General features: G+C 39.8%; 1 long non-coding RNA gene across 2 annotated transcripts; it reads left to right on the top strand.

Annotated features, from left to right (window-relative positions):
- The first annotated feature begins 1,231 nt into the window (after nucleotides 1–1,231).
- Nucleotides 1,232–26,115, top strand: LOC149172108 (uncharacterized). 2 transcript variants are annotated; one of them, XR_016259068.1, is made up of 4 exons: nucleotides 1,235–1,552; nucleotides 1,639–1,729; nucleotides 21,432–24,366; nucleotides 25,052–26,115. It is a non-coding gene; the product is annotated as an uncharacterized LOC149172108 (long non-coding RNA). The 2 variants fall into 2 exon arrangements; XR_016259067.1 differs by having other exon boundaries at nucleotides 1,232–1,552; nucleotides 21,432–26,115.
- Nucleotides 26,116–27,342: the final 1,227 nt, after the last annotated feature.

Here is a 27,342-nt window from a genome sequence, read left to right as displayed (position 1 = left end):
TTTATAACCACATTGTGGTTATAAATGGTACTGATCATGTATATAATGTTGATGTTTTCCACTTGTTTGGAATTTCAGTGCGATGACGATTGGTTCAACTATTGGTTTCTAGTAGAGAATGCTACAAGAGAGGCTCTCTCTTTCACTACTCTGTTATTGTGATGTGTTTACTCTGTCATCGTGATGTGTTTGTGGAGCGTGCTCAGTGATGTATTTGTGTTTGTTAATGTGATGTGGTTGTGTTTGTGTAGCGTAGTGTGTCAATGTGATGTGTTTGTGATTGTGATGTTCATGTCTGTGAGTCTGAGAGAGAGAGCAGACTCTGTGGCAGAGAAGAATATGGAGTGACTATTGATGGTTAAATGATGCCTTTACAGTGAGTGTTAAACACATGTCTTCCATTATTTTTAATTCATCCCCTTTTTGTAATATTTTTTGATGGTTTAAATTTTTGTAAACACGAAGCAACAACTAAATCTACCGCCCCGGGAGCTATCATCCAATGAATTTCAGGGCTGCTGCAAGGAGGACTTTTCATACGTTCGGCGGCAAGGTATCTACATAATGGTTTTTTGGTCTTCTACTATAAGGAAGTTAAGTTAGATTGAATGAAAAACAAACTTGTTTGTGTTTAGAGTTTTATAGGAAATTCAACTTGAATTTTGATCTTTAGGACCTAAATTCTGAAATATTCCCCTTACTCTAATTTTAGAATCTTTTCATTGCAGTTCCATAACTATATTGTATCTAGAAATAGAGACCCAACTCGTACTTAGAAGAAATGACCAGATGACCTAGTGGTTTGTTTTCCAGCCCTTTGATAGTGTTCGGATGACCCTGTGGTTTGTTTTCTATGGCTGGGTTAGTGGTTACGATCCCATTGTATCTGTAGAGTAACAAATTTGTGATCTGTATTTTATTGATTGCACGGTCTGTCTTCGTTAATGATGCAGGTTGTTTAATTACGAAACAGGCATTTATGCATTCATCTTTTGCAATCTGCAGACACAAAGGAAACTGAAATCAGTCCAAGAGATAATCACAGATAATCACAGATAATCACATTTCCTTTCAGGTATATTATTAGTTATTCAAATGTGTCGCCTCGGTCACATTCACATATAGTTGCAGCTTCACATGTATTTATAACCGCATTGTGGTTATAAATGGTACTGATCATGTATATAATGCTGATGTTTTCCACTTGTTTGGAATTGCAGTGCGATGATGATTGGTTCAACTATTGGTTCTAGCAGAGAATCCTACAAGAGAGAGTCTCTCTTTCACTACTCTGTTATTGTGATGTGTTTACTCTGTCATTGTGATGTGTTTGTGGAGCACCCTCAGTGATGTATTTGTGTTTGTTAATGTGATGTGTTTGTGTTTGTGTAGCTTAGTGTGTCAATGTGATGTGTTTGTGATTGTGATGTTTGTGTCTGTGAGTCTGGGAGAGAGAGCAGACTCTGTGGCAGAGGAGAATATGGAGTGACTGTTGATGGTTAAATGATGCCAGTTATGGAGTGACTGTTGATGGTTAAATGATGCCTTTACAGTGAGTGTTAAACACATGTCTTCCATTATTTTTTAATTCATCCCCTTTTTGTAATATTTTTTGATGGTTTAAATTTTTGTAAATAGGAAGGAACAGCCAATCTTCCTCCTCGGCAGCTATCTTGCAATGAATTTCAGGGCTGCTGCAACAAGGACTTTCCATACATTTGGCAGCAAGGTATTTACATACTGGTTTTTTGGTCTTCGACTATAAGGAAGTTAAGTTAGATTGAATGAAAAGGAACCTTGTTTGTGTTTATAGTTTTATAGGAAATTCGACTTGAATTTTATATTTAGGACCTAAATTCTGAAATATTCTACTTACTCTAATTTTAAAATCTTTTCAGTGCAGTTCCATAACTATATTGCATCTAGAAATAGAGACCCAACTCAGACTTAGAACAAATGACCAGATGACCTAGCGGTTTGTTTTCCAGCCCTGTGATAGTGTTCAGATGACCCTGCGGTGTTCAGATCTTGTGCATTGTCTCGACTCTCTCTTATCCTTGTAAGAAGGTTAGGTATAGTTAACATTCACCCCCTACTCGGAACTAGCTTGTTTATTCATATGTAGATCCACAAATGACAGTTGCACAAGCGAGGCTTGGTAATGCAAGGAACCTCCAGGAACAAATTTATGCTAAGTTGCAGACATATCATATGACAACATAGCTAATACAGGGAAATACCAGGAACTGGGCTATAATAGACCGCAGTTATTAGTATGTATCAATTTGTGCATAAAACAAGTGGTGTCACTTTAGATGGCTTGGAAGCAATAAATTACGTCTGAAGCAACTAGGGAAGCTTCACCCTGACATTGCGAGGTCTTTCAAAGTGCTAGACACCTAGAGATCCAGTCTTAAGGAGGCCTTGCCTGCCTATTGAAAAGGCAGTATCTTGTAGCAACTTTTGATTAATGTTATGAGTGGTTCATGACAGTCATACCAGGCTCAGGATCTATTATGCCCATATCCTATGGCGATATTAAAGCATGACAGCACCTACATCTCCCTCGAGGAAAGGGCAGCTCCTAAAGCGTTGACCATTTTAAGCATTTTAAAATCAGGTTAATTGAGCTGAGCAGTGTCACTTTAGATGGCTTGGAAGCAATAAATTATGTTTGAAGCAACTAGGGAAGCTTCACCCTGACATTGCGAGGTCTTTCAAAGTGCTAGACACCTAGAGATCCGGTCCTTGGAAGCAATAAATTATGTCTGAAGCAACTAGGGAAGCTTCACCCTGACATTGCGAGGTCTTTCAAAGTGCTAGACACCTAGCTAGACACCTAGAGATCCGGTCTTAAGGAGGTCTTGCCTGCCTATTGAAAAGGCAGTAGCTTGTAGCAACTTTGGATTAATGTTATGAGTGGTTCATGACAGTCATACCTGGCTCAGGATCTATTATGCCCATGTCCTATGGCAATATTAGAGCATGACAGCACCTACATCACCCTCGAGGAAAGGGCAGCTTCTAAAGCGTTGACCATTTTAAGCATTTTAAAATCAGGTTAATTGAGCTGTCATACGAATTTATCCTAATCAACAGGAAACCAACATTGGTACAGATTGATATTAACTTCACAGCCTTGCACTCACCATCATATATTTGTGGGCTTAGGAAAGTTGGGGAAACTATGCTAGGGTTTGTACTTCACCATCTTAAAGTGAAGGAAGAAGTGAAGGAAGAAGTACCTGAGCAGCAATGGTGATTCTTCCTAATTCCACTTGGCATTTTACCTAGTGGAGAACTTGCACTCACTGTGAGAGATCCAGTGGCTATACTTCCAACCTGCTGTTTCCTGCAAATCTGAGTCAAAGCCTCTAACCGTTCTGGGTGCTTAAACTGGTACAACGTGGAGTATTACTGCAAGGTCTTCATGGTCCAGACTCTCTCTGTTTCATAAGGGTTCTTTGATCTTGGAGTCTAGAACTGCTTCTGCCTCTAACATCTAACCTTTTGGGGGTTACTTCAGCGTCACCTCACCGGTTTCTATCCACCCAAACCATAATCCATGTAATGTCCATAGGGACATGTTTGGAGATCATTTCTAGGTCTCTACAGTAAACCCTACTTCTGTTGTTGAGGTCTACTAGACCCTTTTGGTTCTTGATCTCTAAGTCACATTCCAGATTTGAGAGAAGATGGCTGAAATTCAGAAGCCAGTGTGGTCATCCAATTACTCCAATGATTGTACCTTTATGTTTGGACACTTCTGTTGTTGAGGTCTACTAGACCCTTTTGGTCCTTGATCTCTAAGTCACATTCCAGATTTGAGAGAAGATGGCTGAAATTCAGAAGCCAGTGTGGTCATCCAATTACTCCAATGATTGTACCTTTATGTTTGGACAATTATTAGTTTCCAGAGAGCTGCAATGGGGTAGCACTCTTCACATTAACTCAACTTTGTGGTCTTCTGGAAAGAAGGTTTATTACCTTTGTGGATGAACTGTACAACCACTATTGTTGCCTTATATGAATTGCAGCTTCATCTATTAATGATCTATTTCTGGGAGCAGATGAAGGAACACTATAACTTGGAGAACTTTTAGTTTTCAGAGACATCGCACATTTAGAGGCTTTCTTCAACACGAAGAAGCATGGCAGCCAGCACATATTTCAAGAGCCATTTTTTTTTTTTTGGAGATATTTAAGGATTTAAGGATGTCAAAGGGTCACTAGTCCAAGACGAGGACTCCCAATTTTCTTTGATTTGATTCACCCTCAATTTATGGATTTTTAAATTGCCAGGCATATTTTATTATTATTAATTGCAGCAGAAAGTATATCTAAATCTACTTTTGTCTGTTTCTGGGAAAATTAATTGAGGAGATTGAGGAGTGATATATTTAATTGCTTTACCTTGGTGCAAATTGTGGATATGGAAGTCAACATGAAGAAGCATAGCAGTCAGCACAAGCTCAGAAAGAAAGCTTGCTCAAATAGCAATTAATGCCACCATAGTGTGCATCTTGTCTTTCAAGAAGCTATGAATATTTACACAAGATGCCACATATTTTTGTGTCCATGAAACCATATGAACAATCCGTTTGGATTAACTTAATTCAAACAGCTGTTTAAGGTGAAGTCATTGTAGTGTAATGACATTGGAAATTTTTGTTTTTCCTTAATTTAATGAGCCTATTTTAAACACGTACCAGGTTCTCAAGATTCATGGAGATAAGGGACTTTACCCTTATTTCTGACTCAACCTACAACTGCTATTTGCATATGCAATATTTTGATAACGCATTGGACATATTTCTCCATAGCTTGTCAAAACTGGAATAAGATGTATCTTGGCATTGGACCTATTTCTCCATAGCTTGTCAAAACTGGAATAAGATGTATCCTGGTATTGGCATTGCATGCTACCAACCAGGGAAAATTGTAATGATCAAGCCGCACTATCCAAAGGCAATGGTATGGACCCTTTGAAATACAAGGTTGTGGCTTCTTATACACTGGTTGGTTTAGCCACCAAGAGGACATGTGAAGTCTGTATTGCATTGGACCTATTTCTCCATAGCTTGTCAAAACTGGAATAAGATGTATCTTGGTATTAGCATTGCATGCTACCAACCAGGGAAAATTGTAATGATCAAGCCGCACTATCCAAAGGCAATGGTATGGATCCTTTGAAATACAAGGTTGTGGGTTCTTATACACTGGTTGGTTTAGCCACCAAGAGGACATGTGAAGTCTGTATTGCATTCCAGCGTGCATTGAAGACTTATGCCAGCTAGTACTTAAAGGATTTACAATTCCTCTGCACCAAAGGGGTGATGTAAGACCCCTCTTATTTCCTGCCATCCTGAGTTATCACTTTCTGATTGCAGTCCTGCTTGATTGATGATACATAAACACACCCAGTCTTATTGACATATGTGTTTGAGTGTTCTTAGAGTTCTACCCGTGGTACTATCTTTTCCTTTCGGTTCCATACCTTTCCTACATAAGTTATTTCTCAGCTTATATCACTGCCCTTGAGAAATATTTCTCTCTTTAACAGAAATGCACAAAGAAGCCAAACCACCAAATCTTGGCAGCGTTTCACATGCAGGGCTGAATGTTAGTTTTGTGACTAGTTCCTCACATGGATTTTGTCTCACACACATCATTTTACATGACATCATCTAGGTATTACAAAAGCATAATACTGATGGCCATGTCTCAACTGTAAGAGCAACCCCATTGCATATCATACCTCATTAGCATCAATTCAACTCCAATAGAACAGACATGAAATTCATTATACATGTCAATGTAGGGCTAAGGATGTCATACGTAGTGACTCAAACTTGGATAAATCCCTGAACCTCCTTTACATCTCTTTATTCAGTTTGTAATTTGTAATCTATCATTGGTGACTCAGACCATGATGATTATTCACCTAATTGTATTCCATGCTTCTCAATATTTGAGAGTTTGTCAAAGATGGACATCTCTTGATTCTAGGGTTACACCTTTAGTTGTCATTCCTTTCGCAATAGAACCCATGCCTCAGAAAATTTTCATTTTTTGTTCTATATATATATATATATATATATGAGAGTATTAAATGGCTTGATTCCCTTCTTCAAGTAGTTCCCCTTCTATCCCTGAGGTGCTCATCTGGTACCGTCATTCCTTGAGGGACTAGGTACGTTACCCATTCTAGGTCTGTGGAGACCGAGCCAATGGATCAATTTCATGGTACTGACATACCATGTTGATAAGAGGAGATTTTGATATGAGAAGGTTCTAGTCGTTATGCCTGCAATTTGTTTTATAAGATCTCATCGAGACTGCCCCCATTCTATGGTGATGGTTCTATTTGCTAAGAGTAGAATCCTTTTTGTGGCAGCCTAGCTTTAGAAGCTCGATTAGGGCGGTAGCGGAGTTAGTTAGTATGTAAGTTTCTAACATCCACATTGTGGCTTGACTAATGATCAACCCACTTCCTTTATAAGATCTCATCGAGACAACCCCCATTCTATGGTGATGGCTCTATTTGCTAAGAGTAGAATCCTTTTTGTGGCAGCCTGGCTTTAGAAGCTCGATTAGGGCGGTAGTGGAGTTAGTTAGTTTGTAAGTTTCTAACATCCACATTGTGGCCTGACAAATGATCAACCCACTTCCTTTATCGGAAGAGAGTATGCTTCAAATTTTACTTTAAATACATTATTGATATAAGCTCTGGATTGATGCAGACATCGTTATTCAATTGCCTTACCTCGTCCTTAGGAACTGCATACACAATATTAGTGCACCAGATTTTGGACTTCATGAGATTTCTGTGGTCTTTAGACTGTTGAATGTAGTAGCCAATAGTCTCCTTTGGGCTCCAGTGCACCCCGTGCAAATTCTTCCTGTCATAATTTATTTGCTGGCCTAATTCCACCTTTAACCGTATCCAAAATCTAGAATCTGATGCACCCAAGGGGTTGCAGACTACTCACACATATATCAGTTCTTTAGACTGTTGAATGTAGTAACCAATCGTCTCCTTTGGGCTCCAGTGCACCCCGTGCAAATTCTTCCTGTCATAATTAATTTGCTGGCATAATTCTGCCTTTAACCGTATCCAAAATCTAGAATCTCATGCACCCAAGGGGTTGCAGACAACTCATACATATGTCAGTTTCATTTCAAGATGTAGTTACAACCTTCATAATTGAACTAGGACTGTAACAAGGGCTGAAATTCATATAACCAAACAAGAGTAGCAGGCAGTTCATATGTACTTCAGATTCACTCATTATCAATGTGTAAACATAATGCATCCCACGGATAGGCAAGAATAAGCATTCAAATGTAAATGGGGGCATAGAGAAGGAGAACTTAACTGGAGGATAGGATTGGTGGTGCAATACGTGTTACATTATTTGATTTCTACCCAACTAAGCCTCTCATATGTCCATTCCAGACATACAACGCACAGTTTTCAGATACCACTATTAAGATTAATGTGTTTAGATTAGCGTTACAAGGATCCATGATCATTAATCATAACTCGTAATGACCAATTCATCATGTTCTCGTTGTATCAGGAAAAGTGTGTCTCGATACATTCCCCACGAAAATTAGCCATAATAATCAATTTCTCGCTCATTGCCACAAGGGCATTGTCTGGAATATAAAGCTATTGAATGTGATTCATCTCCCATGAGCATTGGGTAGCAGGAAAAGTGTGTCTCGATACATTCCCCACGAAAATTAGCCATAATAATCAATTTCTCGCTCATTGCCACAAGGGCATTGTCTGGAATATAAAGCTATTGAATGTGACTCATCTCCCATGAGCATTGGGCATAATGACCAACTGCATATGTGCTCGTTGCATGAGGTGAGAGGTGAAGAAGTGGCATTGCATACCATGAAATAAAATCACATGGTATCAATTGTCACCTATGAGACTTATACCTAGTAACCAGGATATCACAGTAGGGCCATGCCACCGATTTAAAGCTTCTTGGCTCAAGGCACACTTAAACATGCAGTTTTTTTAATTATTTATTCTTTTATTTTTTGATTTTTTTAAAATCCATAGTCAAGCCTACTTGGTATTCTGTTCCAATCCCACTTGCAAAAATGGTAGCAAGTGTTGTGCATTAGGAACTATTGATTCAGAGCTCCCTCTTTATTTAAGTTAATATTTGTTTATTGCTCAGCATCAGTAGGTGGCAATAACAACAGTATCCAGTAGGTACTGGCAAGTGTATTCAGTCGGAAAGTGAAGTTGGAATTCCATCAATTAGTTCGACATTGAAAGGTATTGTGTACATGCTAAGAGTGGTGGAAGGCTGGTCCTTAGCTAACATGCAAGGGTTGGTTCTTAAAGGTCTTACACAGTCTATGTAAAAACAATTCAGCCCCCATGTGACATCATACCCAACTAGCCTTAAACACGGTGTCCTGTCAAGATTAAAGTAATGACTATGAGTCTGCAACAATATTCTGTGACAAACAACTGGCCCCAAATATTATAGAGGGACAACATCTGTTAGAGTTTTGGGCCAACTGCTTATGTGCTCATTGCATGAGGTGAGAGGTGAAGAAGTGGCATTGCATACAGTGAAATAAAATCACATGGTACCAATTTCCACCTATGAGACTTGTTCCTAGTAACCAGGATTTCATTCACAGCAGGGTTACGCCACCCTTCCTTAATGCTTCTTGGCTCAAGGCACACTTAACCATGCAATTTTTTTCATTTGTTTTTTGTTTTATCCATAGTCATGCCTACTTGGTATTCTGTTCCAATCCCACTTGCAAAAATGGTAGCAAGTGTTGTGCATTAGGAACTATTCATTCAGAGCTCCCTCCTCTCTACTTGGTATTCTGTTCCAATCCCACTTGCAAAAATGGTAGCAAGTGTTGTGCATTAGGAACTATTCATTCAGAGCTCCCTCCTATTTATTTAAGTTAATATTTGTTTATTGATCTGCATCGGTAGGTGGCAATAACAACAGTATCCAGTAGGTACGGGCAAGTGTATTCAGTTGGAAAGTGAAGTTGGAATTCCATCAATTAGTCTACATTAAAAGGTATTGTGTACATGCTAAGAGTGGTGGAAAGCTGGTCCTTATCTAAGATAGAAGGGTTGGTTCTTAAAGGTCTTACACAATCTATTTAACAACAATTCAGCCCCCATATGACATCATACCCTACCAGCATTAAATACTGTGTCCTGTCCAAGATTAAAGTAATGACTTTGAGTCTGCAACAATATTCCGGGACAAACAACTGGCCCCAAATATTATAGAGTGATAACATCTGTTAGAATTTTGGGCCATCATATCTAGGACAGGGCCGTGCAATTTGATAATTACAGGAATTGTGCAGTGTCTCTCTTATCCTTGTAAGAAGGTTAGGTATAGTTACCATCCACCCCTTACTCGGAACTAGCTTCTTTATTCATATGTAGACCCACAAATGACAGTTGCACAAGGGAGACTTGGTAATGCAAGGAACCTGTAGGAACAAATTTACGGTAAGTTACAGACATATCATATGACAACATAGCTAATACAGGTAAATACTAGGAACTGGGCTATAACAGACCACAGTTATTAGTATGTATCAATTTGTGCATAAAATAAGTGGTGTCCCTTTAGATGGCTTGGAAGCAATAAATTATGTTTGAAGCAACTAGGGAAGCTTCACCTTGACAATGCGTGGTCTTTCAAAGTGCTAGACACATAGAGATCCTGTCTTAAGGAGGTTTGCTTGTCATTTGGTAAGGCATGTATGCCATCCAACATTTATAGCATACCACATTTGGTTTGATCAGACATTTTTGATTGACAGGAGTGCCTATACAACAATGTAATCTTGTGTAATTTAGGTATATTAGGAACATACCACATTTGGTTTGATCAGACATTTTTGATTAACAGGAGTGCCTATACAACAATGTAATCTTGTGTCTTGGAAAAATTTAGGTATATTAGGAACAACACGGGAGCACTTGGGGCAATCGAATTAATAAAAACACTCACCAAGGTGTGACCTGGACTGGGCATTGGGATCAGGTTCATGATTTCCCTGCCAACCATTGGCAAGCTGCTAATAATGCAGCTGCCACCCCTAGCATCTGAAACCTGTCCCCATGTCCAAACCTCTAGGGGTTTTAGAGGTCTAATTCGAACTCCCTCCCTTCTAGCAAAATGTATTCCATTGCAGTTTGGTCTAGGGACTCCAGAGGTAGCCACCTCCACCCCCTAGCCAGTGAGGGGTTCCAGAGGTGAGAGAATATCCACCCTCACTTAGTTCAGGGACTCTAGAAGTAATCCACCTCCACCCAATAACTAGTGAGGGGCTCCAGAGGTGAGAACCTCCACCCTCACTCAGTTTTGCCACCCCTAGCATCTGAAACCTGTCCCCATGTCCAAACCTCTAGGGGTTTTAGAGGTCTAATTCGAACTCCCTCCCTTCTAGCAAAATGTATTCCATTGCAGTTTGGTCTAGGGACTCCAGAGGTAGCCACCTCCACTCCCCAGCCAGTGAGGGGTTCCAGAGGTGAGAATATCCACCCTCACTTAGTTCAGGGACTCTAGAAGTAATCCACCTCCACCCAATAACTAGTGAGGGGCTCCAGAGGTGAGAACCTCCACCCTCACTCAGTTTTGGTATTCCAGAGGCTTACCTCCACCCTATGTTTGGTTCTTCAGTAGCTCTACCCAATGTAGGGAATCCAAAGTCTACTTTAGTTTCAGTACCTATCGAGTAGCCAAAGGTCACCAATCTCCACCCACTAGCCATTAAGGGATTTCAAAGGCAAAATCCTCCACCCACTTCTGCAACAATGAGCAAGTACTACTTTCTAATGCCCTTTAAGTAATGCTCTTTCAATGATGCATCTACACCTATTGTGATCAGAGACCAAATCTTCCATGAGGTTTAAGTCTCATCCCTGGTTTGAAGTCTCTTGCAACTTTCACAATCGTTTCCAAAACACTGTTAAAGTCTCAGGCATTCTATATGTTTGTAATAAGTCCATATATTACACAAGTTTAGAAGTACACAAAGCATTCTATAAATTAGGGCATAGGCATTCTTGATGGTTTTAATAAATCCTGGTATTAACAAGTTAAGTTGTTTTAGCCCAACCAACTTCAATTCAATGAACCCCTTTCTTGTAAGCAGCATGAACTGAACATTCCACAAGAATCATGCAAAACAACAAGCTGAAACGAGTCACTCTCTTTTCAATATGAGAATATTTCAATAAGAGGAAAGAGGAATAGCACGATGAAGCTAGGTGACCACAATCTGGGAATCTAGATAATGTTGTGGTTATAGTAAGGATGGAGTGACATCTAGAGTACAAACCATTGTCGCAACTATTGGGCAGAAGGGTGAGATGACTGCACAATTAAGTAGCTTGTGCGTTTAACCCATTGTTGTAAATTGCACCTTCTGCTGTGAATCCCTTCCCCTCCTTCTCTACTGCGTTCTACCTCTCTCATTGCACACCTTTGCTTCTGTCTTTTTGTGCCTCCTCCCGATTCCTTGCTTTTCTACTATTTAAATCCCACTCCTGGTAGTTATGGTCCAGCCCCGCTAAACCAGCGAGAGGTGTCCCCTTGTCCCCGTTTAGCCCTATCACTATTGATGGGTTTTGCCAGGCAATTTTTTGCAATCTGGTCTCCCTCCCTTTCCATGCTTGTTATTTGCCCTTTTATCCAGGCTCGTTCTCGGCTCGACAATATGTGAAAGAAAATCTCCTCCAACAATTGCTAATAATCCTGTAATATTTGTCGGTGGTTGGAGAGTCCTTGTTAACTGCACAATGAACCTCATGCTTGTGAGGGTATCAAATTTTTTCCGGTCTTGCTTGTTGAATTATATGAACTGGCTCGACAATATGTGAAGGAAAATCTCCTCCAACAGTTGCTAATAATCCTGTAATATTTGCCGGTGGTTGGAGAGTCCTCGTTAAGTGCACAATGAACCTCATGCCTGCGAGGGTATCAAAGTTTTTTCGGTTTTGTTTGTTGAATTATATGCACTATATCCTATTGGTGTTGAATGATATGTGCTATATTCAGCCCTAATAATAAGATTAGGCTTATAACCTTAATGTGCACCTCATACAAAGAATTGTTTATTGATAAATAGTGTCACTCTCTACCGTTGTTCCTTTTCCCTAATTGGTGTCGTGAATGGGTTAGTTTAGTTGTTAAGAATTATTTTCAGGGTCATGTATACCAAGATAACTAATAAGGTGTTCACAATAGCCATACGAATGTAACCTTTCATGTACATACCAAGATAATAAAGATATTTATAATATCCATACAAATACAAGGTGACCATGACCTCATTCACACTATATACATGCGTGTACTAGAACCAGAATCATTAGCACAATGTCTACCTACCTGGAAAGATAACCAGGGTCATTACATGTGCGTTGAGGTGCGAAAATGAGGACATATGCTATATTTATAATGGTTGACATGGGGTGAAAAGACATGTCTATTCATCACAGGGTCGACTTGAAGAGGGGCAAACCTAATGATACAGTTGGATATTGGTGGCCACCCGCCTATTCCACCTAGACCTCTAGTCGATTTCATTTGTTTCCTTGTTTATTAAAGCATTTACTATTTTTAGCAGTTTTTCGGGTCCTGAACTTTCGGAGCAGTTTTGACCCCCTAGACAACTTTTTTTGAGGTTCGCTACAGGCCCATAACTGTAGGTAGGGGCTTGCCGCAAATCCTGTAGTACTAGGAGAGAGCTTTCCAACAAGGTATCGTATGTGCCAAATGGAGATAATATGACTAACTTACGACCTTGGGAAGTTGGTTGCCCAACTAATCCCAACGGACCCACATACACTTTGGCGTTACATCTCTTGGGGTTAGGGTTTTGGTTGTTTAAGGTTTTATCTTGTTGCTCAATATTAAATAGGCCCTTGAGCCTCATTGTAAAACAGTTCAAAAGGCATGTAGCCACCACATCTCTTCTCAGAGATAAGCTACCATTGCCCGAGCTAGTTTATTTCCATTTTGTTTGTAAGCATATTTAAGTATTTTTCTATTAATGAAATGAAGTGTTTTTTCGTTGCATCTCTGTATTTATGATTATATTTGTAATTTGTTGCGTTTTTGTTTAAGTTTAGAGAGAAAGCAAAGTTTTTATGGTTCGAAACCCAACAACAGGAGTTTTCCGAATTGAATCATCGCCTCTACTCTGCACTAGTTCTCACATTACCAGACTTGCAACAACCATTTGAGATTGAGACAGACGCCTCCGACTATGCTATTGGTGTGGTTCTTACTCAACAGGGGCATCTAGTGGCTTGCCACAATGAGACACTTTCAGACACAGCCCGAAAGTATCCCATTACGACAAAGAAATGTATTCCATTGTGCAGGCCTGTCGTCAATGGAAGCATTACATTATGGGGAAGGTCATCCACACAGACCACCGATCCCTATAGTTCATATAGACACAAGGGAAGTTGCAGAACGATCGCCATCAGAAATGGTCCACCTACTTGTAACAATTCCATTTGAACATTAAGTATAAGAAGCACAACACCAATAATGTCGTTGAGTGCCTCAGCCGACCACCAGTCATGGCGCTGATTACTATGCTCGAATCTTGTGGGCATGAGACTTCGGGGTGGCCGCATCTTTAGCAGAGCGATCCAGAATTCGACAACACATACCAGCACTTCTGGAAGGGAAGCAAGTTCTAAATTTTCACCTTAAGGATGCACTGTTATGCCACTTGGGACACATCTTTGTTCCTTTAAGCAAGTGTGCCAAGATGATTTGGGAGGCGCACTGTAGTTGGGTCTTTGGACACTTTGGATTAGAGAAAATAGTGGCGGTAATGTAGAAGTATTTTTATTGGCCAAAACTTCGCCAGGATGTTGGGAAGTACATTAGATCCTGCACCGCCTGTGCCATTGCCAAAACAACCATCAAGAAGCAAGGATTATATACTCCTCTACCTAGTGCTAGTTGGCCTTGGGAATCTATCTCCATGGATTACATATCGAGCCTTCCTTCTACTAAGCACGACAATGATTGCGTTTTTGTGGTCGTCGACATATTATCTAAGATGGCCATCATGGTAGCCTGCGAGAAGAGTATCACGATTCACAACAGATGCCACTGCTAAGCTCTTCTTTGAGCGAGTGTGGGTACACTTTGGGCTCCCACAGTCCATTGTCTCAGATCGGGATAGCATATTCCTAAGTGCATTTTGTTCAAGTCTCTGGTTGATGCTGGATACAAAACTTACCAAATCCACGACTTTCCATCCCCAAACTGATGGCCAAACAGAGGTTGTCAACAGGATGAGTACACATTTTGCGCATGTACAACTCAAAGCATGGCCAAGCAGAGGTTGTCGACCGGATGATTGTACACATTCTGTGCATGTACAACTCAAAGCATCCATGCACATGGGATGAAAGTCTACCCTATGTCTAGCACAACTACAACAGAGCTCTCCAAATCTCAACGGGCCACAACCACTTTCATGTAGGGTTGGAATTTCAGCCATTACATCCCATTGATGTGGCCATACCATTTGCAACCACTCAGGTAGATTCGGCTCACGTCCAGTCCGAAGCTGACAGGGCTAACAACTTCATAGAGCGCATTTAACACATTCGCCAGCAGGTCCATGATATATTGGATAGAGCCAATCCTAAGTATAAGTAGCGCCGTGATCAACATCGAGAGCTGCACAAGTTCCAGGTGGGCGACAAAGTTTGGCTACATTTGCGGAAGGAATGTTTTGATGGACCCCACCGCAAGCTTTGCCCACTCCGATATGGGCCTTACACCATCACCAAGGCTGTCGGTGACAATGCCTTCCAGCTCAGCATGTCACTGTTGCTTGGTTTGCACCTAGTGTTGAAGCCATACTTTCCACCATTGTTGGACACATCCGACATTGCAGAACAACTCACACCAACAGAGCTCAACCTAGACTGCATGGAACAAGAAACAACTAATCAACTCATGGAAACGTAGATCAAGAACACTTGCCAACAGAGGATCCAACTATATCGAGTTATCAAAGCAGGCAAACTCCTTCACCAGGGCAATTGGTTCACCAGGGACCAGGTTCAATAGAAATTTCCTCAGCTCATGGAGGCTCTGCATGCAATGGGGACCATTGCTTCCTAAGGGGGGAGGAATGATCCAGGTGGATATTGGTGGCCACCTGTCTATTCCACCTAGACCTCTAGTCGGTTTCATCTATTTCCTTGTTTATTTCAGCATTTACTATTTTTAGCAGTTTTTCAGGTCTTGAACTTTCAGAGTAGTTTTGACCCCCTAAACAACTTTTTTCGAGGTCTGCTGCAGGCCCGTAGCCATAGGCAAGGGCCCACCATAAATCCTGTAGTACTCGAAGAGATCTTTCCAACAAGGTATCATATGTGTGCCAAACAGAGATAATATGACCAAGTTACGATCCTGGGAAGTTGGCTGCCCAACTAACCCCAAAGGGGCCGACAAACTCTTGGCATTATATCTCTTGGAGTTAGGGTTTTCGTTTTTTAGGGTTTTATCTTGTTTCTCAATAATAAATAGGCCCTTGAGACTCATTGTAACACAGTTCAGAAGGCATGTAGTTGCCACATCTCTTCTCAAAGATAAGCTACCATCGCTCGAGCTAGTTTATTTCCATTTTGTTTGTAAGCATAGTTCAATATTTTTCTATTAATGGAATGAAATGTTTTCTGTTGCATCTCTGTATTTATGATTATATTTGTAATTTGTTGCATTCCTGTTTAAGTTTGGATCACCTAAGCCAACTTGAAAATGAGGCACTTATAGGTGAGCAAAAATTCTAATTTTTGAGGTGAAGAAGAATGCCATCAAGGGTGATCCAATGGAGGGACGATCCATCAAAGGAGGGGCTTTTAGGATGGGGAATTAGCTCCTAGTTGCACTCTTTAACACCTTGTGAAAGGCCTCACAAGGCAATAGCCAAAGTAGGACACAACAATGAGGTCGATGCCACTGTCACCTTAACACTCCATCTCTTGCTCTTTTGTGGAATTTCAGCACATGAGAGGCTTCCCGTATAGATCAAAGAAGGGTATTCTAGGTTGATATGATCATAAGAGGCTTGATCAACATACTTCTCACTTGGAACAAGGCACACGTCCTTGTAATAAGGAACCATGTACTTGTGAAGAAGCCTAGGAGGGCTTGTAGTGTAGGGTTTCAAAGTGTAGCTCAATAATGGTACATCTAGGGATACAAGCATAGGGAAAAGGTTTGCTTTACGACATATGATCAACCAATGGAGTGAAAAAACTTCAAATCGCCGTAAGTTGAAGCCTTTGTGTAGGATTAGGGTTTTATGAGGCCTTAAATAACTTAGGGTTGATGACGTAAGCCGTATCTTTCCCATGCAATGTGCTGGATTTTGAGTTTGTTAGGTATAACAAGGTAGGAGAGTGTTAAATCAACTCCAACATTTCAATACTTCAAACCCTAGTTGAATTTGTCTTAAGCCCTAGCCCTAGAGGCTTGCCTTGAAGGGCTGAAAATTGAGAAAAAGAGGGAAAAGATAAGGTTTTAGAGTTTTTGATCATCAAGAGTGTTGCAAGTGCTTTATCCCTACTTTGGTGATGGAGTCTTAGGGACTTTAACGGTGATATCAAATTTTTGAAGGGAGTAAGGGAGAAAACCCTAGTTCACTTCCTAACCCTAGCTATCATTTTATGATAGGAGAAATTCACTAGCAAAAGGCTCTCTAGTAGGTTTTCGAGGGAGCTCAAGGATACGAGATTAAGCTTGCAATAATTACCAAGAATTTCATGTAAACATATGCATTTAGAGAAGGAAAATAGAAACCCTAGCAATATTCCATTACATGCATAACCATATAAGATACTCAACATATCCAAAACATATCCAAAGAATACTGTTTATTTTTTGTAAATCGAAAATATTTTCATTATGGCAAAAAGTTCCATTGCGGTTTACAACTTCTCAAAATTTGGCCAACCTCACTTGCACCAGATTCATTGGTTGGCAGTTAAGTCGCCAAGATTTTTAGAGTAGCCAAAAAAGACTAAAAAAGTCAAAATGAGAGAGTACCCATGAGCCATAAAACCATCAAAATCTTCACACAACGTGTAACCATCAGGAATCAGAAGAAGTGACCAGTGCAAGGTTTGTTGAATTAGAACCCGGGGGTGGCAACTTCGAAAATTTACATTGAATGTGCCTCTCCATGTGTTCCAAGTGGGCGTCTAGAAGAGTTAGACAAGCCTCCAATCATGCCAAGTTGTCCAACATCCTCCACCGGTTCCCCTGTAAATCATTGAGGAAGGAAATAATCTTCTTGTGATGATTGTGTTTTTCATTGAGGGCATGCCCCAACAACGTTTTAACTTGCCGATGTAGGGTAATCAAATGGATATATTAGGTTCTCCTCCACTTGGTGTTTCCTAGATTAGGGAGCAATTGAGAGACTTCTCGGATAAGCTGATAATCTGAAAAATACTGGCGCTTCTGGTGCACATTCCTCTCCAACTTTCTAATGTAAGAGTGAGTGCTCAGTGAGGTTATGTTCCTATACGCAATCGCGACCTCTTGGGCCTAAATCTCAACTCGTGACTTTTGGGCTAAATTGCTCATATCCCCCCCTCCCTTAGCGATTATGGCCTTGTTGCCTAGGCATTTTGAGCCATTTAGTTGACTCAATTTGATAACTAGCCGGGAGGTTCTCGCGATACTACCTCAGACCATCCCCCGCAACCCATCTGTTAGAATTTTGGGCCATCATACCTAGGACAGGGCCCCTTCGGGAGCGCGGATTGGGAGAGGGTTCGTGGGGGGAGATGGGGCGCTCCCCCGCAACCCTGGGGACAACATCCGTTAGAATTTTGGGCCACCATACCTAAGACAAGTCCATGCAATTTGATAATTATAGGAATTGTGCAGTGTCTCTCTTATCCCTGTAAGAAGGTTAGGTATAGTTACCATCCACCCCCTACTTGGAACTAGCTTCTTTATTCATATGTAGACCCACAAATGACAGTTGCACAAGGGATGCTTGGTAATGCAAGCAACCTCCAGGAACAAATTTATGCTAAGTCACAGACCTATCATATGACAACATAGCTAATACAGGGAAATATCAGGAACTGGGCTATAACAGACCACAGTTATTAGTATATATCAATTAGTGCATAAAACAAGCGATGTCACTTTAGATGGCTTGGAAGAAATACATTATGTCTGAAGCAACTAGGGAAGCTTCACCTAGACATTATGAGTTCTTTCTAAGTGCTAGATACCTGGAGATCCAGTCTTAAGGAGGTTTGCCTATTATTTATGAAGGCATGTACGACATCCAACATTTATAACATACCACATCTGGTTTGATCAAACATTCCTGATTAACAGGAGTGCCTGTACAACAATGTAATCTTGTGTCTTGGAACAATTAGGTATATTAGGATGGAGATCCAGTCTTAAGGAGGTTTGCCTATTATTTATGAAGGAATGTACGACATCCAACATTTATAACATACCACATCTGGTTTGATCAAACATTCCTGATTAACAGGAGTGCCTATACAACAATGTAATCTTGTGTCCTGGAACAATTAGGTATATTAGGAACAACACAGGAGCATTTGGGGCAACCCAATTAATAAAAACACTGACCAAGGTGTGACTTGGACTGTGCATTGGGATTAGGTTCATGATTTTCCTCCCAACCATTGGTAGGTTGTTAATAATCCAGCTGCCATCCCCTGGCATGTGAAACTTGTCCCCATGTTTAGATCTCCAGGGGTTTCAAAGGTCTAATTCGACCTCCACCCTTCTGGCAAAAGGTACTCCATTGTAGGTTGGTCTAGGGGCTCCAGAGGCGACCACCTCTACCCACCAGCTAGTGAGGGGTTCCAAAGGTGAGAATCTCCACCCTCACTTAGTTCACGGACTCCAAAAGGAATCCACCTCCACCCAACAACCAGTGAAGGGCTCCAAAGGTGAGAACCTCCACCCTCACTCATTTATGGGATTCCAGAGTCTTACTTCCACCTTGTGTTGTTGCTTCAGTAGCTCCACCTCAATGTAGGGAATCCAGAGTCTACTGCAGTTTGAGTAACTATCGAGGAGACTAGTCCAGGGTCGCCAAAGGTCTATAATCTCCATGCACTAGTCATTAAGGGATTTCAAATGCAAAAACCTCCAACCACTCTTGCAACAATGACCAAATATTCCATGAGGTTTAATTCTCTTCCCTGGTTTCAAGTTTCTTGCAACTTTCACAATTGTTTCCAGAATACTGTTAAAGTCCCAGACATTCTATATGTTTGTAATAAGTCCAGATATTACACAAGTTCATAAGTACATAGAGCATCGTATAAATTAGGGCATAGGCATTCTTGATGGTTTTAATAAATCCAGGTATTAACAAGATCAGTCATTTTAGCTCAACCAACTATCAATTCAATGAAATCCTTATCTTGTTAGTAGCAGGAACTGAACATTCCACAAGAATCGTGCAAAACAAGCTAAGAGAAATGAGTCACACCCTTTTCAGTATGACAACATTTCAATAAAAGGAATAGTATGTTGAAGCTAGGCGACCATAATCTAGGAATCGAGAGCATATCATGGTTGTAATAAGGATGGAGGGACATCTAGAGTACAAACCATGGCTGCAAATATTGGGTGGAATGGTGAGATGACTACACAATTAAGTAGGCCGCGCGTTTAACCTTTTGTTGTAAACTGCACATTCCATCGCATGCCTTTTGTTGTAGCACATTTTACCTTCTGTTGCGAACCCTTTCCCCTTCTTCTCTACTGCCTTCTACCTCGCTCACTGCCCATCTTTGCTTTTGGTCATTTGTGTCTCCTCTCGATTCCCTCCTTTTCTACTATACTCCTACCCCCGGTAGTTAGGGCCCAGATCCGCTGGACCAGCCAGAGGTGCCCCCTTGTCGTTGCTTAGCCCTGTCACCATTGATGGGTTTGCAGGCTTGTAAATTTTCTGCCATTTGGCCTCCTTCCTTGCTTGCCATTCGCCTTTTTCTCTAGGCTTGTTCTCGGCTCGACAATATGTGAAGGAAAATCTCCTCCACCAGTTGCTAATAATCCTGTAATATCTGTTGGTGGGTGGAGAATCCTTAACTGCACAATGGACCTTATGCCTGCGACCGTATCAAAGTTTATTCGGTCTAGCTTGTTAAATTATATGCACTATATCATGATGGTATTGAATCATATGTGCTATATCTAGTTCTAATAATAAAATTAGGTTTATAACCTTAATGTGCACCTCATACAAAGAATTGTTTATTGATAAATAATGTCACACTCTACCGTTGTTGCTTTTCCATAATTGGTGTCTTGAATTGGGTTAGTTTAGTTGTTAAGAATAATTTTCAGGGTCATGTATACCAAGATAACTAATAAGGTGTTCACCATAGGAATACAAATGTAACCTTCCACGTGTATTTATAATATCCATACAAATACAAGGTGACCAAGACCTCATTCATACTATACATGTATGTGTGTCAAAAGCAGGTTGAGAGCTTTTACACCGTTAAAGATGTCAAAGATAAGATACAGGCCAAAAAAGGGATTCTCTCCGACCACCCGCGGCCAAAAAATGGGATTCTCTCCGACCACCCGTGTCTGACTGTATGTGGTTATTGAGGGTCATATTTATTTTCTGTAGCTTATATTTCTTGATGTGTAAGCTGTTTGGGTTTCCGTCTTTCTGGGTTTCTCTTTACAGGCAGTCTATGTTTTTCTGTTTGAGCTCTCATATCTGAAAAATTCTTTTTCTAATGCATGTATTTTATTTTGAATGGAAATTTATCTATCAAGCCTATATTGCTTTCTGCATTTTATTTTCTTTGTAGTTTAGTGTATAAAATTTTGTCACACAACCTTGTTAGAGTTCCTACTCTTCTTCGTTTTATGTGAAGAGTTATTTTTTGGCAAGTACTTAAAGTTTTAGCTTTGGATAGCTTTTCCTTTTAGTTCATGCGAAGAGTTATTTTTTGGCAACTGCTTAAAGTTTTGGTCTGGGAGAGCTTTTCCGTTTAGTTTATGAATTACATCTGTCATCCTTGGGAGGCAATGGTTTCTCATTTTCTTATGGAATTTGGTACTGTTTTTTCATAGTATTTTGATAAATAAACAATTGGTTTCTCATTTTCTTATGGAATTTGGTACTGTTTTTTCATAGTATGTTGATAAATAAACAATAGGCAATGGTTTCTCATTTTCTTATGGAATTTGGTACTGTTTTTTCATAGTATGTTAATAAATAAACAATTGGTTTCTCATTTTCTTATGGAATTTGGTACTGTTTTTTCATAGTATGTTGATAAATAAACAATTTTGACCAAAACAATTGCTTGTGATGATTTACAGGTATATCTGTTAGTTATATTCCAGTTTCAAGAAGCAGATATTTGTCAAAACTCTTATTAAGACCATAACTCTCAAAACTCTTATTAAGACCATAACTCTCGGGGTTGAGAGCTTTTACACCGTTAAAGATGTCAAAGACCATAACTCTCGAGGTTGAAAGCTTTTACACCTTTAAAGATGTCAAAGAAAACCCAGGCTAAAGAAGAGATTCCCTCCGACCAGCAGCGTTTGATCTTCGCAGGAAAGCATCTTGTTGATGGACGAACCCTTGTTACAACAATCGGGAGGAATCTAGCCTCCACCTTTTTCCCTTTTTGAAGGCCGGTATTGAGATCAAGCTTAAAAAAAGAGTTTCGAAGATTTTCAAAATTAATCTTTTAGAAAAAAAGACATCATTATCTGATGCAATAGAGAATGATACAAGGGAGTGCACCAAGTCACACAGTTAGTGATTATAATCTACCATATGGGAATGGCATTTCAACCACCAAATGTCATCAATTCCATGAGAATGATACAAGGGAGTGCACCAAGTCACACAGTTAGTGATTATAATCTACCATATGGGAATGGCATTTCAACCCCCAAATAATTCCATGAACCTTTCAGCCTTTCATCCAAAAGATGGGATTCGAACTATGACAGAAGATGCGTGCTGATTATCGATTTCAACAAAATAGCCGAAGGTCAGTTGAGCATTCCACTGCTAATCCAGAGCATGTCATGTGAGTGTTCATCTCAGAAATATTTTCCAAGACTTGATCTCAAATGTCTTTTATGGCCAGCGTTATTCTGCCAAGGAGGATGAAGATATTGGAGTAGTCGTTAGCAGTTGTTTTATAGCCAGCTTCCTTATTTTGCCAAGCAGAATGAATATATTGGAGTATTTTTAGGAGTGGTATCGTGGCTTCTTGTTCTCCGGATTTGGCTCTTGGGAGATTTTGTAGAACAACTGCTTCGGTGAGATCGTTGGAGATGACAACTTGGAGATGCCTTTATGGCTTGCCTGTACGAGTATTGATCCTTCTCGGCCAATGTACTGAACTGCCTGTTGGCTATGTCCAGATTCATGACTGTTTTGAGGTTCTTCAGCGTTCGCGCGGTTGCTGCTTAGCTATGATCTCTTTGGAAGTACTCTTAATGCATGGCCAAAATACTTGAATGGTTAAACATTTAACTATTGGTATGCTTCACTTGCACAGTCACACTTACGTTTATTGTCGACAACAGTTTGGGGTTTCAGTTTCATTCGTTGCTGCGCTCATCTCTGATTTGTAGATGGTGATAATCTACCCTAAATACATGGTATATGTCCTTTGAGAACTGTTATACTTCCTTGTGAGTCAGGCAACTGTATATTAGCATAGTTCATATGGATCTACTTTGAGAACACTGTGGTATCATGCTATCAATATAGTTATATGATCACTGCCCTTGTTGGCTATAATTCACTTTGAATATATGATGGCAAATGCAACTTGAAGCTCTCCAAAATTGTTTATGTGAAGAGTTATATTTTGGCTTTGAATAGCTTTTCCTTTAAGTTTATGAATTACGTTTCCCATCCTTGGGAGGCAACGGCTTCTAATCTTCTTATGGAATTTGGTACTATTTTTTCATAATATGTTGATAAATAAACAATTTTGACCAAAAAAATAGCTTGTGATGATTTACGTTATATCCCAGTTTCAAGAAGCAGATCTTTGTCAAAACTATTATTAAGACCATAACTGTCGAGGTTGAGAGCTTTTACACCGTTAAAGATGTCAAAGAAGATCCAGGCCAAAGAAGAGATTCCCTCCTACCAGCAGCGTTTGATCTTCGCAGGAAAGCATCTTGTTGGGAATCTAGGCTCCACCTTTATCCCTTTTTAAAGGGCGGTATTTACATCAAAGCTTAAAAAAAGCAGACGCTCTAAAATGGTGCCAGAGCTTCCCCAAAATAGTTGAAGAAGTGCGTTCTCCTTTTTAACGGTATTGGCTTCATGCTAAGGGTTTATAAGAATTTCCCCTTTATCATGCATCACTGTCTACCCGAATACCTTCAGCGGTTCAGTAGACTGTGACACCACCACATCTATCCCCTGTAAAGAGGTGCAGAATCTGCAGATCAGTGCTTATATCCATTGGTTCCTTCGGGTGCCTCATTATATCCTTGAAAGAGTTTCAAAGATTTTCAAAATTAATCTTTTAGAAAGGCAGACAGTATTATCTGATGCAATAGAGAATAATACAAGGGAGTGAACCAAGTCACACAGGTAGTGATTATAATCTACCATATGGGAATGGCATTCAACCACCAAATGTCATCAATTCCATGAACCTTTCATCCAAAAGATTGGATTCGAACTATGACAGAAGGTGCATGCTGATTATCGATTTCAACAAAAATAGCCGATCTACCATATGGGAATGGCATTTCAACCACCAAAAGTCATCAATTCCATGAACCTTTCATCCAAAAGATTGGATTCGAACTATGACAGAAGGTGCATGCTGATTATCGATTTCAACAAAAATAGCCGAAGGTCAGTTGAGCATTCCATTGCAAATCCAAAGCCAACATTATTCTGCCAATAATGTTGAAGATATTGGAGTAGTCGTTAGCAGTTGCTTTATAGCCAGCTTTCTTATTCTTCCAAGCAGGATGAGCATATTGGAGTATTTTTAGCAGTGGTATCGTGGCTTCTTGTTCTCTGGAGTTGTCTCTTGGGCGACATTGCTGAACATCTGCTTCGGTGATATCGTTCGAGATGACAACTTGGAGATGCCTTTATGGGTTGCCTTTACGAGTATTGATCCTTCTCTGCCAATATTCTGAACTGCCTGTTGGCTATGTCCAGATTCAGCGCTCAGTTACTGCTTAGTTATGATCTCTTTGGCAGTACTCTTAATGCATGGGCTAAATACTTGAATAGTTAAACATTTAACCACTGGTAAGCTTCACTTGCACAGTCACACTTCCGTTAATTGTTGAGAACAGTTTGGGTTTTAATTTCATTCGTTGCTGCACTCATCTCTGATTTGTAGATGGCGATAATCTACCCTAAATACATGGTATATTGCTTTGAGGACTGTTATATTTGTGTATCAATTAATTGTTTATTAGCATAGTTCATATGGATCTACTTTGAGAACACTGCGGCATCATGCTATCAATATAGTTATATGGATCTACTTTGAGAACACTGTGGCATCATGCTATCAATATAGTTATATGATCACTGTCCTTGTTGGTTGTAATTCACTTTGAATATATGATGGAAAATGCATCTTGAAGATCTCCAAAATTGTTTATGCGAAGAGTTATTTTTTGGCCACTGCTTAAAGTGGAAAATGCATCTTGAAGTGGAAAATGCATCTTGAAGATCTCCAAAATTGTTTATGCGAAGAGTTATTTTTTGGCAACTGCTTAAAGTTTTGGTCTGGGAGAGCTTTTCCGTTTAGTTTAAAGTTTTGGTCTGGGAGAGCTTTTCCGTTTAGTTTATGAATTACATCTGTCATCCTTGGGAGGCAATGGTTTCTCATTTTCTTATGGAATTTGGTACTGTTTTTTCGTAGTATGTTGATAAATAAACAATTTTGACCAAAAGAAAATTGCTTGCTTGTGATGATTTACAGGTATATCTGATAGTTATATTCCAGTTTCATCTTTGTCAAAACTCTTGTTAAGACCATAACTCTCGAGGTTGAGAGCTTTTACACCGTTAAAGATGTCAAAATTGCTTGCTTGTGATGATTTACAGGTATATCTGATAGTTATATTCCAGTTTCATCTTTGTCAAAACTCTTGTTAAGACCATAACTCTCGAGGTTGAGAGCTTTTACACCGTTAAAGATGTCAAAAGATAATATCACCTCTCGAGGTTGAGAGCTTTTACACCGTTAAAGATGTCAAAAGATAATATCCAGGCCAAATAATGGATTCTCTCCGACCAACAGCGTCTGATCTTCGTGGGAAAGCATCTTGATGTTGGACAAACCCTTGCTTATTACAACAATCAGAAATCCTCCACCTTTTTCTCTGTTTGAAGGGCGGTATTGATATCAAGCCTAAAAAAGGCAGACACTCCAAAATGAGTGCCAGAGCTTATTCAAGATAGTTGAAAAAACGTATTTTTGTTTTTACTGGTATTTGCATAATGCTAAGGGTTTATAGGATTTTCCCTTTTATCATGTATTTTTGTCTACCCTAATCCCTTCAGCGGTTCAGTAGACTGCGACACCACCACATCTATACCCTGTAAGAGGTGCAGATCGGTGCTATATCCATTGGCTCCTCCGCGGCTTATACCAGGAATATTTTGGATAATGAAAATAGTGGGTGCCTCACACCCCACCTTGAGCACTCTGGATACCTGATGATTCCACTTCTCATTATATCCTTATATCCTTGAAAGAGTTGCAAAGATTTTCAAAATTAATCTTTTAGAAAGTCAGACAGCAATATCTGATGCAATAGAGAATGATAAAAGGGAGTGCACCAAGTCACACAGGTAGTGATTATCTTCTACCATATGGGAATAGCATTTCAACCACCAAATGTTATCATTTCCATGAGCCTTTCAGCCTTTCATCTAATAATTAAGATGGGATTCGAACTATGACAGGAGGCGTGGTTATTATCGATTTCAACAAAATGAGCGGAAGGTCAGTTGAAACATGAACATTCCACTGCAAATCCAGAGCATGTAATGTGATTGTTCATCTCAGTACTATTTTCCAAGACTTGATCTCAAATGTCTTTTATGGCCACCCTTATTCTGCCAAGGAGGATGAAGATATTGGAGTAGTCGTTATCAGTGGTTTGATAGCCACCTTTCTTATTCTGCCAAGCAGGATTAATATATTGGAGTATATTTAGCAGCTGTATCGTGGCTTCTTGTTCTCTGGAGTTGGCTCTTGGGCAATATTGCAGAACAGCTGCTTCGGTGAGAAGGTCGTTGGAGATGACAACTTGGAGTTGCCTTTATGGGTCGTTAGGTATTGGTCCTTCTCGGCCAATATTCTGAACTGCCTGTTGGCTATGTCCAGACTCCAAATTCATGACTGTTCTGAGGTTCTTCGGTTAGTTATGATCTCTTTGGCAGTACTTTTAATGCATGGCCAGTTAAACATTTAACTATTTGTATGCTTCACTTGCACAGTCACGCTACCGCAACAGTTTGGGGTTTCAATTTCATTCGTTGCTGCGCTCATCTCTGATGTGTAGATAGTGATAATCTACTCTAAAAACGTGGTCTATGTGCTTTGAGGACTGTTACCAAACAACTGTTTATTAGCATAATTCATATGGATCTACTTTGAGAACACTGAGGACACTGTGGTATCATGCTATGTATAACTTATATGGATTTACTTTGAGAACACTGCGAACACTGTGGTATCATGCTATGCATAACTTATATGGATCTACTTTGAGAACGCTGAGAACACTGTGGTATCATGCTATGAATATAGTTATACAATCACTGCTTTTTGTTGGTTATACTTCAGTTTGAATATATGACGGCAAAGGTATCTTGAATGTTGGCTTTTCATGGTCTTTCTGAGCATTCTAGAGAGTTGAATTTCACATGGATTTCATGATTAAAAAAATACTTTGACTTATTTTGATTTCATGATTAAGAAAATACTTTGACATATTGGATGGCATTATTTTTCTCTCCGAAACGCATCTAGAATGTTGTTTTTTTCTATGATGGCAAATGCATCCTGAATGTTGCCTTTTTCAGGGTGTTCATGAACACTGGATTTCATGATTAGGAAAATAAATTTAAATGTTCACTTTTTCATGGTGTTTTTGAGCATTGTAGACAGTTGATTTGAATTTCACATCATGAACACTGTGTTTCAGAAAATATATCTTGAATGTTGTTTTTTCCTATGATGGCAAATGCATCTTGAATGTT

Source organism: Pinus tabuliformis, chromosome 4_2 (genome assembly GCF_031772625.1).
Source record: "Pinus tabuliformis cultivar Carrire ecotype Pingquan chromosome 4_2, CPIR1, whole genome shotgun sequence".
NCBI lineage: Eukaryota > Viridiplantae > Streptophyta > Pinopsida > Pinales > Pinaceae > Pinus > Pinus tabuliformis.
This window is presented reverse-complemented; position numbering and strand designations above follow the sequence as displayed.